General features: G+C 39.6%; 1 protein-coding gene across 1 annotated transcript in view; it reads right to left on the bottom strand.

The window, feature by feature from the left end:
- Positions 1 to 17,828, bottom strand: part of OLAH (oleoyl-ACP hydrolase) — a 45,469-nt gene extending 27,641 nt beyond the window's left edge. Inside the window, exon 1 of the mRNA XM_027847917.1 lies at positions 17,780 to 17,828. The gene's annotated coding sequence lies outside the window, so the exon portion shown is untranslated. The remainder of the gene's footprint in view (positions 1 to 17,779) is intronic.
- Positions 17,829 to 18,042: the final 214 nt, after the last annotated feature.

Below are 18,042 nucleotides of genomic sequence, written 5' to 3'. Positions count from 1 at the left end.
ATTTCTTTAATTGAATGTCATTGTTCCACATCTGATAAGTCAAAAGTGGTTTTTAAATGCCAAAGGTAATAAGATCAATGATTTTTATATGGGATAATTTGGAAATGCAATTGATGTCATTTGAAGTTTTGTTTCATATTCTAAATACATGATATTTTTTATGTTATTATTGTATTTCTAAATTCTTTTATATTGTGAAAATTAAGAGCCATTGTAGTAGAAATGCTGTTAGGCAAAACAACTTTTTAATCTTGTTGATACTACACATGAATTGGGCTTTTAAGAGGATGTAATAAAAATAGATATTTGAAAACTGTTAAATATTTAATGAAGTATAATTTATTGTAAAGCAGATAATAATAATACATAATAGCAATTTTTTTTTAAAAATCCTGGCTATTATGAAAGTGTATAGGGTGGTTTAAAGATGTAGCTTCAACGTATTAATGATGAGTCACTAACAGGCAGTGGCTGTATGTCTGAAGCCCCAGAATATGAGTAGTTTTAATTTACAATAAGGATAGATGGAATATTAACTGTTAGGGAAACATCAAGAAAGATACTCAAGCTCTAAATTGAGGTTAGTGAAATTTTGCTATTTATGGTAAAAATTTTGGGGACTATAATATACTATTGTTTTGAGCTTTGATTACAGAGATAGTTGTCTGAATTTTCATAGAACCAATAGTAGAAAATGGCATGTGCTGCAGTCTGGGAACTGCCAAAGGTGGATGTCTGTGCCTGGGAAAAGTTTTGGGGATGACTTTGGCATGGCCCAAGGTAGGATCCTCCTGACTCTATTTCTCCATTCTGCCATCTCCTTTCTGAAAAGGAAATTTCCTCACCTGGTTAATCTTGAGCCTTGCTTTTTATTCCCTGTGACTATATGATTGGCTGTCAGATATGACTCATGTCTGGAATCCAACAGAGCTAAGGGAGTTTTTCCTTCTATTACATTGTTATAACTATGTCCTTCCTTTTTCCTTTTATAGCAAATTTCTATAATTAAGAAGTTTTGTAAGCACAATACTAAATCTATTAAATAATAGATTGATACTGGAACATCTCTGAGTTACTATAGTAGGATGCAAGTATAAACATCTTACAATTTTAAGCTGTGTTTGTGGTCAAATTATAGTAGAGGGATGATATCCTCCTAATGGGGAAATTATTAGACAAAGTATTAAGACAAAGATGTAATGTAAAAGTTTTCTAAATAAATGGAATGATAAATTTTGAGAAAGCAACAGGATTATATGGTTGGCTTCCAAATTCATCTATCATAGAAATTCAGGCTTTGAGTACATTTTAGTAATAAGTTCTCAATATTGTATTGAGATTTTACACTATGATAATGATGAAGAGAATGAAATTATTTTTCTATTATTAAAGTATCTGTCTATAATTTTAAAAGGCAGAAGACTTCATTTTATGGTTGGACCCCCATAATTAAAAAAAAAAGTCTTATATCAGGTACAGGATTTAGGTAAGGATAGAAACAGCAAATGATATATGAACTGAAATTCTCTGAAGTTTCAAAATTGGAGAACCAAATTTAAATGATATTACTAGCAGAATTATATATGAATCTTTAGATTTGGAACCAGAGAAGCAGAGCCTGTTTTAGAGTTTGTCCTGAGAATAAGCATATTGTCCAAGAAATAATACCTAGGAACCAGATGACTACATGAGACATCTGGGACTCAAAATGTGCTGGTTAAATGGATATTGAGATTGGATCACTACTATACAAAAAGACTTGATTTTAGTTATGTTTAATTTTTCTTGGTTACTTTGGTGACATGTAAATCTCCCTTCTCAGAACTAGTCCATTGTGAAACCTCTAATTAGCTTGGTCTGTACTTGACTTAATGTACTTATGCAGTCATGAGAATTGTGAGAAAAACTTTATTGCATTGTTGGAACTTAACCCTATGTTGCTGGGAAGCTGGATCATTTCTATGTGCTGTTTAGAGCCTTAACTAAGGACCTATGTTATGCTGACCAGAAACTCAGATTCAAAGGTTGATGCAAGGAATTTTCTCTAAGGGCCCCTACCAAGTCCTTCTGACTACTCCCCCAGCTGCCAAACTTGGAGGGGGGGCCTCTTGGATCATCTGAAGAAAGCCCCTAAGGGGATGGCAGAACCCTCCAGGGACATCAAGGTTAGTCTAGTATGGACCCAGAAGTAGCTGACATCCAGATGAGACAGCTGTCCCAAGATTCTAGATGAGGGTTGAATATACTGTCCTACTTTTTTTGCCCCTCTTCCCTTTTGTTATGCTCCCAATCACCAAGGCCCTGATTCAAGCATGTGTTGGCATTTTCTCCCTCTATATTCTTGACTGCCCTTTCTTTTCCGCTTGCAAGCAAACAATGACTAGACAAGACCTAATCAACTCAACATCTTGTCCAGGCCCAACTGTCCTCTTGTTGCATCTTGGCTTATACCTGCCTCTCCTTTATTGGTCAGAGTGGTAGAGGTTCTTTCAGACCTCCTCCCTTTGTCCAAAAGGGGGAAATGTCAAGATACTATTAGGAGACACCCTATTTTCAAGAACTAAGACCCAGCAGGTAAGCTGTGCCCTGAGTTTGGCATAACAACAATCCTTTGTGCTCACCTTCTGGAACTGATGGTCCCTGAGCTGAGGCAAGCACCAGTAGGCTGGGACATGAAACCCTGCTATGAACAGACTTTTTGTCACTAGACAACCTTGCCTCACTGTTGCCGTTGTGCCTCATTATGGTTGCTACTCTACACTGTTTGACACTTTGTCTAGCCACAGATATATAAGTCATGGTTCAGCCCCACTAAACTGGGTCCCCCCACTAGGGGTGGCACATATGTGTATCTACTCTGCCTTCTTGCTTGCAAGCTGTTTCCCTCACTTTGAAATTAAACTTCTGTTTGATTCCTGACTCTCCTGTCTCTAGCCTGGTCTGTTTGGCTCCAGCTACCCACAGGTAAGAGGCTGGTTCAGTCTGGTTGACAATCCTCACAACAACCCTGGGAAGTACTCATTTTACAGCTGAAGAAACAGACTGAATGCAAAAGCAGATAGCAGAAACATAAAAAGCAACTGTTTTCTAGTCAACCAGATATTAAAGAGATATCTCATAAACCAGAGATTAAAGAGATAAAAATATAAAACAATTCCACTCTTATCGTTATTTCTTTAAAATATATTTTTTAATTTAAAATGTTATTTATCTTAGCATGTTTGTTATTATTTTAAATATTGTAAAAGTTATAGATTCTAATTTTTAATATAATAAATATTAATATATATAAAGCCCTCATAGACACAAGTTCTTCAAAAATTTTTTTTTAATTGTTTTTGTTTTTAGGCAATTGGGGTTAAGTGACTTGCCCAGGGTCACACAGCTAGCAAGTGTCAAGTGTTTGGTCTAAGGCCAGATTTGAACTCAGGTCCTCCTCTCTTCAGGGCAGGTGCTCTATCCACTGCTCCACCTAGCTGCCCCCTCAATAATTTTTAAGAGTGTAAAAGGCTGCCAAAAAGTTTGAGATCTACTGCTCTGGGAGATTAAATGATGTACTCAATGAGCACACAAGTAGTAATTGTCATAGGTGGAAATTTGAACCCAACTCCTCAGATCACAGAGCCAGAGCTCTTTCTACTCTATTATACATGGTGCCTTTATTTTACAGATGAGGAAACTGAGGTTCAGAGAAGTTAAGTGACTTACCTAATGATCACTAAGTAGCAATTATCATAGGCGAGCTCTCTATCCAGCTCCTCAGACCTTAGAGCGATTGCTTTTTCTATATCTGTGTTTCCAATAAAATGTCATTTTTTTTTTACCTTCTCTCTATTACTTCTAGTTGGTGTTTTGCTCAACTGGCATACTGCATATATTTCCTAAAGAGTTTCTCATTCTAATTGGTTGGATGGTATGCTCAGAGCCTATTTTTAATTTTTCTCCAAAATATTTTAAATACATTGAACATTGCCATTTCCTAAAGCATTCCTACCCATGCTACTTTCAGCCAAAGTCGTTCCCCTTGCCCTGAGTTGCTACCATTATGGGGAATGATTCTAAAATTCTTATAATTCTGTTCAGGTGGTGTCGAGGATGCAACATGAAAACTGAAGTCAGAAAGACCTGAATTCAAATCCAGCTTCAGAAACTTACTAGCTATGTGACCCTGGGCAATTAACCTCTTTCTGCCTCAGTTTCTTTATGGCACTTGTTCCCACAATTGTTGTGATGATATTTGTAAAGTACTTTGCTAACCTTAAAGTACTATTTAATGTCAGTTGCTCAGTCAATAAACATTCATTAAGTACCTACTATGTGCCAGGAACTGTGCTAAGGTTTAGGCATACAAAGAATGGTGAAAGATAGTTCCTGCCCTCAGTGAACTTACAATCTAATGGGAGATATAACAAGCAAACAAATAGGTATGAATGGGCTACATACAGGAGAAACAGAAAATAACTAAAAGAAGGGAGGCACTAGAATTAAGAGAGTTTGGGAAAGGCTTCCTGCAGAAGATGGGGTTTTAGTTGGAACTTAAAGGCAGCCAGGAGGTGGAGATGAAGAGAGAGAGGAGTCCAGGTATCGGGGACAGCCAGAGGATTCCCAAAGCCAAGAGAATGAATATCTTGTTCACAGAACAGAAAAGGGGCCAGCATCACTGGATGGCGGAGTATCCAATGTCAAGGAGTAAAGATGTAACAAGACTGGAAAAGTACAGTGGGGCTAAGTTATGGAGGGCTTTGAATGTCAAACAAGATTTTTTATTTGATCATGAAGATGAGCTAACTGAATAGGGGTGACATGGAAAGTGGATCAGAGAGGGAAAGAAATTGGAGGCCAGCAGACCCACCAGCTACTACTGCTATTGCTACTACTACTACTACTAAAATACTACTACTACTACTACTACTACTACTACTACTACTACTACTACTACTACTACTACTACTACTACTACCACCACCACTACCACGACTACAACTACAAAACTATGACTACAACTACTACTACTACTGACCCTACCAGACCTATCAGGCTACTGAAATAGTCCAGGTGGGAGGTGATGAGGACCTGCACCAGGGTGGTGGCAGTACTAGAGGTGAGAAGGAGTATTTGAGAAATGTTGCAAAGGTGAAATTGTCAGGCCTTGGCAAAAGATTAACTATGGTGTTGAGGGATAATGAGGAGACAAGAATGAGTCATATGCTATGAGCCTGGGGTCGGGGAGGATGGCGTTGCTCCCTATAACAGAAAAGTCAGGACTGAGGGGGATGGCAAGGGGAAGGGGAGGGTTAGGTGATAACTGTAATAATAACCAAACGCTGTCTGTTGTTGTTGTTGTTGTTTTTATCGGTTCTCAGACACTAACCTGATCCAATACGGTTACCTATACCTGTATAAAGGATGTCACTGACACCTTGGTCTGCCTGTCCTATTATCTTTGAAGGCACTAGATTTTATTGCTTTAGTCCAAAGGCACTTGTAAGACATACAGAATGAAGATGCAGGATCTAAGAGATTTTTAGGGTGAAGCTAAAACGGTAGGGCTTCTAGGACTGGGAATCAGGAAACCTGGATTCTAGTTTCCATTCCGTGATCTCAATTCTCCCATAATCAGTTTCCTCAAAAACAAGGAGGCTGAATACAATGACCTATTTAGAACATTCCTAGTTCCAAAAGTCAATGGTCCCAAGATTATTTGTGTAAGAAGAAATTATTGGTACAGATAGGGGCTTTGTTGGTTTGTGTTAGGGTAAATGTCTCACGGTCTCATGAGAGCTCTGTTGAGGGAACTTTCCCATGGGAGTTCTAGCTTCTATCAGTAGAAGCTGAGGGTCACAACATAGTTGCATGGCAAAAATAAGGAAGTCTCCCAGGACTTCTCCTTTGCTGACATGCAGCTCCCACGGTTGGTTTGGCTCTCCTCTCAATGGGAGATGAGTCCTGACACAAGCTCCAGCAGACCTGATGATTGGCTATCACATGGGGATCACTCTTTGAACATGCATCACTAGCGCCATAAAAGATAGCTAACTGCACTCAATAAACAGAGCTTCTGCCACCTTGCTGTCTCCCGCCTCATCCATGCGTCTCGGGGTTACAGAGCATTGAGCTGGTCTCATGCTCATCACTGCAGCGGCCGCGTCAACTGGCGCCTAACGTGGGGCAGATTCGATGACAGGCCTGACACATACCCCATGAGCGGAGTCTAAAAACTCCATGAATAGCACGTCAGCAAGCTTTGAGCTTTCAGCCCGACGGGAATCGGGTCTCCGAGACGTTTCCCATCCTTGGGGGGCGGAGAAGGTAAAGATTTCGCTTTACATAATGGGGCAAAATATAGGGCTTCTCCTTCCCACAGATGAGGAGAATTACGCCAGAGCTTTATATAAGGTAGCAAAGAATGAGGGAATAACAATACACCTAAAAGATCTTAGAAAACAAGCTCTGACGAATCAAAAGCAAACAGAAGCCCGAAATTTTCCTGTCTGTACCCAGACAGGTTCCTCCTTCCCCTCTCCCTCTGCGAGCAGACCTTGCTCTCCTAAACTAAGAGAAGGTCCCGCAGACCTCCCTCCCTGGCCACCCCCAGGACACTATTCAAACTTGTATCCCAACTTGGGGCTTTTAGGAGACACTTTAAAAAACTTGGTAGTTACCCCTCCCGAGAAACGAGGATTGAGGGAGAGGAATAGTGAGGAATTTCCACTGACAACTCCCCGTGCAAGAGCAGATAAGAGATTCTTTGCTGAGCCACAAACTTTGGGAAGTGGGCGTGGCCACCTTGGCACGCACACAACAACTTCCAGCAGTGAGGGATCACCATTACAAAAGGGCATCAGAGAAGCAAAAGAAAAGGGTGAGGATGTTAGTGAATGGGATATTGGCCTCTACCCGGTCATCCAAGAACCCGATCCTTTTAACCCAGGACATGTACGGAGGAGGCATGAAAGTATTCCTTTTAAAACCTTGCTGCAACTAAAACAAGCAGTTGCCCAATATGGACCTACTTCACCTTTTGTAATGTATCAATTAGAGGTTATCTCTAACTCTATTTTGTGTCCAAATGATTGGAAGGCAATAGCTCGTGCAGTTCTGACACCTGGAGCTGCTGTCTTTTGGATGGCTGAATTTATAGATCAGTGCCATATGGTTTCATACCAATTGGCACCTGGACCCCAAGGAAAAGCACTCTTTGAACAGATGAGTGGCACAGGGGATTTTGCTACTAGTGCCCAACAGCTAGGATATGCTGAGGAAGGCTATCATAGAATTTCAGTACAAGCTAGAAAAGCTTGGTCTAGGATACCAGAAAAGGGGCAGGCAAAGGAGTCTATGACCACTGCCCGGCAGAAATCTACTGAGACATTTGTTGACTTTGTGGCTAGAATTCAAGAACTAGTAGCACGAACAATGGGAGAAGTAGAAGGGACTGAAACAGTCATAAAATCACTACTTAGAGAAAACTGCAATGAAGACTGTAAGAAAGCCATGCTAGGTTTGCCTAGGGACGCGACCTTACAGGAAATGATAAGGAGATGTGAAAAGGTAGGGACTCAGTGTTTTCACTTTGAGTTGATGAATCAATTTTTAGCAGAGCATAGTCAGGGAAGAAAACAGGGAAAACATGCTATCAATGTGGGAGAGAAGGGCACTTTAAGAAAGACTGCAAGTCAAACAAAAGACGCCCCGCCACGCCTTGTCCGAAATGTAAAAAGCTAGGGCATTGGGCTTCTGAACGCAAGTTGGGAAACGAGCGCAGGGGCTCTGCGGGAGCCCCGAATACTCGTCCCATGGGGATGACAGTACAGGAATCAAACCCTCTCAGAAACGAATGGGGAAAGAAATACATGACTCTAGCTGCCCAAGAAAAACAATTCGAGTATTGAAACTGAGAAGCTTAGATAATTTTAAACTGCCACCCCATGCTGTCTGTAACGTCCCACTCATGGACCAACAGAAATTGGGGCCAGAATTTTCCTTAATTACCATATCACCCCCGGATCAGCACTACTCACATGCAGTTCCAGTAATTCAAATGTATAAAGGCTCCCTCCCTCACCTCACCTTGATTAACACTAACAATGATGATACCTATATTGAAAGGGGGCAGTGTGTGGCTCAAGCCATCGCTATCACTGCAGAATTCCACATAGAAGATCCTACCATAATAAAAGGCCCACAGACAGGCTGGAGGTCAGGAGCATTTTTTACACAAGCTGTCTCTGTGGACCGTCCCCTATGTACTATAAGTGTAGAGAAACAGAAATTTACAGGGTTAATTGATACTGGGGCTGATAAATCAGTATTCCCTGCAGACCTACTAGAGCCTTTAAGAATCAAATATAAAGGAGCCTATTTAGTGCACTATATGGATGATATTCTTTGTAGTCATGCCAATTTAGAAGTCCTTGAGCAAATGCTCCAAGAAACAATATCTATTTTCACAAACAAAGGGCTTCAGATAGCACCAGAGAAAGTGCAAAAACAACCTCCCTTTCAATATCTGGGATTTCAGCTTGACTTGGAGGAAGTCTCTTTACAACCTCCTGAGCTTAGACAAGACAAGGTACAAACTTTAAATGATTTCCAAAAATAGATAGGAGACATTCAATGGATACAACCAAAGATAGGCATTACTAATGAGGAGATGCAACCCTTATATTCTATCTTAAAAGGGGATCCTCACTTAAATTCTCCTAGGAAATGGACCCCTGAGGCTGAACAAAGCTTAAAATAAATCATTAGGAAGTTAGGAAATCACACTTATCGGGTATCTCCACAGAAGGAGATTGAAGCCACATTGATAATGGCCCAGCAACATCCACACATTATACTTCACCAAGAAGAAAACATTATAGAATAGTTATACAGCAAAACCAGTAATAAAAGAGTTTTAACTAGTTATCTAGAAGAAGCCTCTATGTTGGCTAAAAAGGTACTTCTTCGCATTTTACATCTTAGTGGACAGAAAGGCATTTTGTGGGTCCCTGTTACAAAAGAAAGACTTGAGACCCTTTTATATCGTGATGACAATTGGACTGTGTTTTTGAATCTAGGTAATATTCAAGCAGGACAAAAATACTTCTTTGCAAAATGGTTTAATAACTGGCAATGAATATTTCCCAAGATTGTCAGGAATACACCTGTTGATGGCTATAATGTCTATACTGATGCTACTAAAGAAAAGAAAGCTGCTATATATTGTCCTGACTTAGACATTCATACAGTTATACAGACTCCATATACTTCCACTCAAAAGAATGAGCTATATGCTCTTCTACATGCTTGAGGAATACCTCAACCTATTAACATTATTACAGACAGTCATTATGCTGCTGGTGTGCTTTCTCACATTGAAACAGCATATATTAAACCTGAAGGCTCACCAATAACAGAATTGTTTTATGAACTTCAATCATGCATCAGATCAAGACAACATCCTCTGTATGTAATGCATGTAAGATCCCATACAGATGGATTAGGTCCCATATTTTCAGGGAATAATATTGCGGATTCTATGCTTATAGGCAATTGTCAAGAAGCACAACAAGGACATGGCAAGTATCATATGTCAGCCAGGTCTCTACGTCGCCTTTATGGCATAACCAGAGAACAAGCCAGAGATATAGTGAAAAGGTGCACTCAATGTGTCCCTTTCAATTCACCATCACTTCGCTCTGGTATCAATCCTAGAGGACTTTTTCCTAATTCTCTATGCAAATGGATGTTACACATATTCCACCATTGGGGAAACATAAATTCCTCCATGTTACTGTGGATACATTTTCAGGATTTTGCATAGCTACTCCTCAAACAGGAGAAGCTGTTAGACATGTTATTAATCACCTTTATCATGCTTTTGCTGTAATTGGCCCACCATGTGCGATAAAAACTGATAATGGGCCCGCTTATACTGCCAAACAATTACGAGCCTTTTTTCTAGAGTTTGGCACACAGCACATACGTGGTATTCCTTATAACCCAATTGGTCAAGCCATTGTTGAACGAATGAATCAAACCATCAAAACTTTCTTTCAAAAACAAAAAGGGGGAGCTGAGCAGATATCCCCTCAAAGACAGATTAATAAAATCTTGTATACTATAAATTATTTGAAATTTGATGGTAATGACCTTACCCCTGCTATGAAATTCTTTTTACCTTACAATTCACCTACCTTGACTCATGATGGCCCAACAATATACACAGATAAAGAGAAATTGGTCCTGTGGAAAAATCCCAATAATGAATGGGTAGGACCTTTTAGGGTACTAACCTGGGGACCAGGGTATGCTTGTATCTCAACAGGTGAAGGAGCTAAGTGGGTGCCAATGAAAACTCTCAAGATTGTCCCTACTCAGGAGACACCCCAGGAAGAAAAGGAGGAGACGAGGACAAACAGACATGGTGAGCCAGAGTCGTCAGCTTCTATCGGTGTTCACCCTACTTAGCCTGGCAATACCTGCGACAGGAGCAAATGAGACAGGGCCACATCGGTGGGCGATCTACATGGACCCCCCATGGCCTCGAGTAGTAGCTTGGGGTGAACAGTTACCTAACTTTGTGTTCCAAGGGACTGCATCACGAATGGTGAGGAATGAGTTTGACCTCCCCACACAAACTAATGTGACTTCATCGTCAGTAAAATAAAACTTCACAGGACTGTCCATGCGGCAGCCGCTTTGTTGGTCCCACACCAACAAGGTAGAGGGCTGCATACAACTGCAGAACGTCACCCTTGCCATGAACATTCCCGGCATGGGGCCACTCCAGATTCACCTACTCGGCGGACAGGGGACGCCCTGCTCCAATGCCACCTCCCTGCGCGCGGAGGGTCTGGACAAATGTAAGGTTAACAGTGACTCTGGGTCTGGCTGGCCTCATGTGGAGATTTGCGTAGTGGTGCACCGCTTTTGCACGAACTTAAGTGGGACTATTGTTCAATCATGGCATGACACTTACACATGACAATTTTACTTACAACTGGACAGTAATCAGAAACCACTTGAATGGTCTATTCTTAAACAATACAATAGAATCTGACATTGAAACTTTATACAGCTTAGCCTCTGAAATAAAAAAGGCTTCTGAACAGGACTTGGATCCTGACAAAACAGCAGAGAAAATCATACATTGGTTTGATAATGCCTCCAATTGGTGGGGGTCATTTGAGTATTTGATTATACTGATTGTTGTAGCATGCTTACTTTTGTGCTGCTTGCCTATTATAGCCGGATGCCTCTTGAAAGTAATGATCTCCACTTTCAAAAATGTTATGTCTCAGCTACAAGTGCTGCAAGACACTCACCCACAACGACGCCTTCTTTAAAACAAAAAGGGGGAATTGTTAGGGTAAATGTCTCACGGTCTCGTGAGAGCTCTGTTGAGGGAACTTTCCCATGGGAGTTCTAGCTTCTATCAGTAGAAGCTGAGGGTCACAACATAGTTGCATGGCAAAAATAAGGAAGTCTCCCAGGACCTCTCCTTTGCTGACATGCAGCTCCCACGGTTGGTTCGGCTCTCCTCTCACTGGGAGATGAGTCCTGACACGAGCTCCAGCAGACCTGATGATTGGCTATCACAGGGGGATCACGCTTTGAACATGCATCACTAGGACCATAAAAGACAGCTAACTGCACTCAATAAACAGAGCTTCTGCCACCTTGCTGTCTCCCGCCTCATCCATGTGTCTCGGGGTTACAGAGCTGGTCTCATGCTCATCACTGCAGCGGCCACGTCAGGTTTGCATGTTTGCTTGTGGTTTATTTTAGGTTCTGCCAGTCCAAATGCTGGAATTGTGATGGAGGGGAGTGGTGGTTATAAGACACTGCTGTTAGCATTAAGAAAAATAGAAACCACTCTAGAATCATAGTACTTGACAAATGGAAGGAGTTTAAGGGATTATTGAGCTCCAATCCCTCATTTTTTACAAATAATAATGACAGCTGTCACTCTTTTCTGAGGTGGAGCTGAGAAATGAAAGGGAAAGAGAAGGGACTGAGAAAGCAGCGGACCCTAAAAGTTCTATCATCTTATCATAGGAATTTGTATTCTGTGAGTACTCTAACCTTTGGAGACAGACAGCAGGATTAAAGAGAACCTGAGTAGGTAAGAAAAGTCTAGAATTACAGAATGCTAGAAGCAAAAGGGTCCTTAGATTTCATTTCATCCAATATCCTCAATTTACTGATAGGGAAGGAGAGGCCCAGAGAGTGATTATGACTAGTCAGTGGGACTGCTATGAGTAGGACCTGGGTCTCCTGATGCCTCCTTCATAGGTGGCTTCACTTACACAAGAATGTAGCATCATAGATTCAGCACTGAAAGGGACCTCAAAGGTCATTTAGTCAGAAATCATTACTTTATGTTTTTTGTTTTTGTTTTTTGTCTGTTTGTTTGTTCTGGCTAGGCAATGGCATTAAGTAACTTGCCTAGGGTCACACAATGAGTAAGTGTCAAGTATCTGAGGCCAGATTTGAACTCAGGTTCTCCTGACTCCAAGGCTAGTGTTCTATTCACCTAGCTGCCCCAGAAATCATTACTCTATATATGGGAACCCGAGATCCAGACATGTTTATTGACTTATCAAACACCACACAGGTAATACAGTGGTAGAGCTGGAATGTGAACCCAGGTTCTAGGGGACTTAAGGGCAAGTCATTTTGAACTTTTCTGGACCTCAGTTTCCTCATCTGTAAGATGAGTAGGTTGGACTAGATGGCCTTTTCTAGATCTAAATCTGATGCTATGATGCTATGATTCTAAGTTCACAGCTTTTTCCATTGTACAACTTTCAGGAAGCCAACACCTTGGATTACTAATATGTGGATGATTATGTCATCTCTAAAACTTTCTAGAAAGTTTACATGAATATTGACTTAATAGTATAAAATTAGAATTTAGGATAATAATTAATATAAGTAATTAAAATAGCATACATTAGTCCCTGATTCATGGTGATATCTTGAGTTTAACATATATGAAAACTACATCAAGGAGTAGGAGGTAGTGATAAAAATAAATTAAATTTTAAAAATCCATTAAAATTTTTGAAATCATGATTTTAGGCATTTGGGGAAAGTGTTCTAACTTGGGAAATAATATACTAGGACTAGAAAAATGTCTAACAGATGGTGGTAGCCATAGCTTATCTAGTGATAGACATTTGAATATTGAATTTTATTATGTTAATGCTATGTTCATGTCGAATGTTGAAGAGGTATTCAGGTAGCCAGGTGACAAAGTGTAACCTGGAGTCAGGAAGACCTGAATTCAAATCTAGACACTAGCTGTATGACCCTGAGCAAGTCATTTAAGCCTCTGCTTGCCTTAGTTTCCTGATCTGTAAAATGCAGATAATATTTAGTATCTACTTCCCAGGCTCAAATGAGAGAATATTTGGAAAGCATGGTGCAAATTTTAAAGCACTACCTAAATGCTAGCTGTTGTTTATTTGTTATTTATTTGAATAAATGAAGAAAATTTATCAGTGGAAATTTCCAAACATAGGACAGACATCTACCAAATCAAAGAGCGTTGTGGACTAACAAAGGCACACGGAGGTTAGTGCTGTGCCGAGTTGTACCTGAAACTTTACTAAGTTCCTCTGAATCAGAATATGCTTCAGAAAATGGCTGGCCTTTATGTGTCACCATTGGAAAAAGAAGAAAAAAAGAAACCACAGCTGAAAGTCATGTCAAACAGCTGACATCCCCAAATGAGTATTTATTTAAGTGCCAGAAATCATCAAGAAACTTGCTAAAAGTTTCCATTGAAAACATGACACTTCTGTCAGATTGCCTCCAAAAACTAGTTCTTAATAAGTCTATGTAAGGTAAAAAAAAACTGTGTGGACAAACTTTACCTTGAAAGAAGAAGCCAGAGGAGAAGTGAGTCGTGGGACAGAGGTAAAGGACTGGTGGCACAGTCAGGGAGACTGAGGTTCAAGTACTGTCTGTATGACCCACAGCAAATCATTGTCTCAGTGCTCTACCTAAAGAATTCTCTGACTAGAAATTTTTTTGTTCAGTCATTTTTCAGTCATGTTTGACTCTTCATGGTCTCATTTCAGGTTTTCTTGGTAGAGATACTGGAGTGGTTCGCTATTTCCTTCTCCAATTCATTTTATAGATGAGAAAACTGGAGACAAACAGGGTTAAGTGACTTGCCCAGGGTCACACAGCTAGGAAGTGTCTGAGGCCGGATTTGAGCTCAGGGAGATGAGTCTTCCTGACTCCAGGTCTAGCACTCTGTCCGCTATGCCACCTATGAATTACAATTTCCTAAACTGTATCAGTGGAGGGAATTTCTTTACTACAGACTCCCTATACTGATAAAATCACAGGTCTAGAAAAAATAAGAATGGCATTTGCCTTTTCAGCCTTGCTTCTCTCTTCACTCACTCCCTATTCTTGTCAACCTGGCCTGCTAGCTGTTCCATCCTCCTTTGCACAGTATGTCCCCTGCGTCTGGGATGTTCTTCTCATAGTTTTTTTGAATCCCTAGCTTCCTTCAAAGGACAGCACAGGGGGCACTTCCTACATGAGGTTTTTTCTAAGTTGCTAGGGCTCTCTTCATGAAATTACTTTGTATTTACATCTCTGTACTAATCACCCGTGTTATAAAAACCAAGTAAACAAATATCCCCAGGAGAATGGGACAGCAGCAGGTGCCAGAAATCCTGGCTCCTATTACAGCTTTCCTTTTGCCAACATGGAATGATAATTGGACCTTTTCTACAAAGACCAAGCTTCCCCAAAGGAGCCCTGACATCCCAGGAAAACAGGAAAGAAATTGAAGCTGAGAAACAATAATACTTCTGAGCAAGAAAATTTCTAGCATTTTGATGGCCATAGCATATGCAGTTACTTACCTGTGGATATAAGGATCATATGTGTGCATATATATGTATGTGTGTACGTATATTTATGTATGTATGTATGTGTGCATACATATATACACACATATACATATACATATCTATGACCTAAATGTATATATGCTGAGTACAATTTTTAAATGAAGTACATAATGATAGGATGGAAATCTAATAAAGAACATTGTGAACTGTGAAAGAAACACATTGGTTAGTATTGTGCCATTTTATTTGAAACTTTATTAATATTTTCCCTCAAATTGGAATGTGGTGCTGAAAAATGTTGCATCTTCTCAGAAGAATGAGAGTTCCTCGACCACAGACACTATGTTAATCTTTGTATCTTCAATGACTAGTCTAGTGTCTCACACGCAGTAGGCGTTTGATAAATGTTTATGGAATTGAATTTTAAAAGCAGATGTTCTTCAAGAGAAGTTTGGGGTACAATAGTCAACTCTGGAATGTCTGGCATGTGGATTCAGATGAATCCAACTCGATTCAATTCAACAAATATTTAGTAAGCATAAAATGTGAGCAGAGCTGTGTGCAGAATGTATGTAAGGGGGTGTATGATGTTTAGATAAGAGAAGGTACCTGCCTTTATGGAGCATCCAGTAGAGTAGAAAAATATGACACATTCATTTAAAAAAAAAAAACAACTATAAAAAATGAAATGAGAGGTAGTAGAAAGTGAACTGGACTTGGAGGCAATTCAAGCTAACCTGTATTTGTTAAGTCTCTACCACAGGCCTCGACAGCATATGGCCTGCGTCTGCTTGAGCCCAGCAAAGTGGCCTGTGGGCCGTATGTTGTATAAGCCTGCTCTACCACACGCAAGACATTGTTGGAAGGTTTGGATCTTGCCTCTGTTACATACGATCTTTCTAACCTTGGGTAAATTACTTTGGCTCTCATGCTCCATTTTGTTATGCTTAAAATGAGACTGTTAGATTGTACTTTGGGGCAGGAATCTGCTACCTGCCTGGGAAATGCAGATGAACAAGCAAGCCTCACCTTAATGAAAGGCAGGAAATCTGCTATAAATAAATATTGCCTTGCTCAGGAGTCCCCTGAATGGCAAATAGAAGTAATAATGGACAGATTGTCACAAGGGTTACCAATAAGAATGACAAAAGACTGAGATCTTGACTTCCAGAATAAAAAGAATACCTACTCTGGTACTGGAAAATGTGGGTTCTAATCCTTCCTATGTGATGACCTTGGTCAACTCATTTAACCTCCCTGGGCCTCAATTTCCTCATCTGTAAAATGATTGGGTGAGATAGCTTCTGACATTCCAGCTCTAGATGTGTGATCTTATTAATTAATTTAAGTATAGAAGGCAGGGTGAGTTTGCAGTGCTATAATATACATGGTACTTATCTTTCTGCCATCCAGTTTACTATTTTATTTATTCAGCTTACTATTATATGGTCTCCTAGATGTAAAGATAAAGATGCTAAATGAATGCCTCACCACTTTCTAGGCTTTAAAGGAAAATGAAGTGTTCCTTGAAAAAATAGAAGTTGCTTGTTTTCCAGGTTTAAGTAAACCATTTTTTTTTAAAAAAGAATGACCCTTGATAGTTCATTTGTCTGTGACATAAGTCTATTTCTGAGAAAAGCAGCTGCTGAGTAAAGTAAGCTTTGATAAATTCGCTTATCTGGGGTCATAAATCTGCTTAGAATTCTAAGAGAAGCAGCTTTTGAAGTTAAATCTGACTCAGAGATCTGAAATAACACACGTTCATTTGAATGTGATAAGCTGTAGAACTCTGGAGGGAAACGAAAACACAGTATGATTTAGTGATATGTAGATGAAGAATTGAAGAATTTCTAGGTTGATAAATCTTTTATATTATGTTATTTTATATTATATATTTATTTGTATTATATATTAATTTTATTAGGTATTTATATTATATTATATATTTACACCATAACTGTCTTATAATTTTGGGACAAATATAATTTACCTGATCATAGACAGAAGATAAGATTCAGTTACTAATCCTAAGGGTGGGGCCATTTGCAGAATGGATCTAGAGTTTGAACCTAGAAAGATAAGAGAAGTGAAAGGACAGATTTCATAATTATTTTAAAGAAACTATAACTCCCTTTAGGCAAAATGCATTGCCACCTGTTTTTGCTGACAGGTAGGGGAGAAGAAAAATCCTGAAAAGGAGTATGTTTTGGAGAGAATTTTGCTAACTTTACGATAAAGATTATCATTTCTTCCTAAAAAAAAATATAACACTACTTCAACTAAATTAATAGAAAAAATTTAATTACATACCTACCATATGCCAGGCACTATGCTAAGCTGAAGTACGGCATTAGCAAAACATGAAGATGGAAATGATGGATATAACAATTGCTTTTGAGGAATAAGTCCAGTTGAGCAGAGGAACAGCTTTAAAGCAGAGAATCAGGAAAGTAACTCAGAATCACCTAACTTGGCTAAGACATTGTGTCCAATGAGGTGTTAAGCACATCATGGCTCGATTCACTGTATCAACGGAATTATCTGTTCAACACAAAGTAACTATGTTAATAAAGGAATGTTGATGAACATGTCCTGAAGTGGAAAGAAGCCACCAAGTTTACAATTCCAGAGCTGTGTGTTATGCTGAGCAAATAGATTTTCCTCACTGTAATCGAAAGGATTACTCACTGTGCAGTTTTTCAATTTAGGTTCGGATCTCAAGATATAATGACACATACTCAGTATAAACTTAACAATCACATTTATTTTACAGTGATTAATTATGATTAAAACAACACAAGCATATAAAGATAAGAATAACATTCAATGCAATAAGTAATAATCAAAATTAAGAAAAGGAGGAATAAGAAAAGAAAGGATACACACTCACTGACCAGGCGAGCTAAAATACCTACGAGACCGGGGAGACTGGAGACGATCAAGAGGTCTGATCAGGAGGCCAAAAGAGCAGCGTCCTGCTCTTAAACAACAAGGACCGTGCTCGAGATCCGCCCTTGAACAACAGAGAATCGGCGTCCCTATCTCTGACATCAAAGTACTCCAAAAAATCCCCTTTCAGATGCCCCTTTTATGTCTGTGTAGACCAGGGAAAAACAATTTTAATATTTTGTTTTGTGTTTGTGTCCTTGGTGAGCGCTCAGGCTCAGTATACAAATAC

The sequence above is a fragment of the Vombatus ursinus genome, unplaced genomic scaffold (assembly GCF_900497805.2).
Source record: "Vombatus ursinus unplaced genomic scaffold, bare-nosed wombat genome assembly UNPS02005459.1, whole genome shotgun sequence".
NCBI classification, from domain to species: Eukaryota; Metazoa; Chordata; class Mammalia; order Diprotodontia; family Vombatidae; genus Vombatus; species Vombatus ursinus.
Note: the sequence above shows the minus strand (reverse complement) of the source record. Positions and strands in the feature narration are given on the sequence as shown.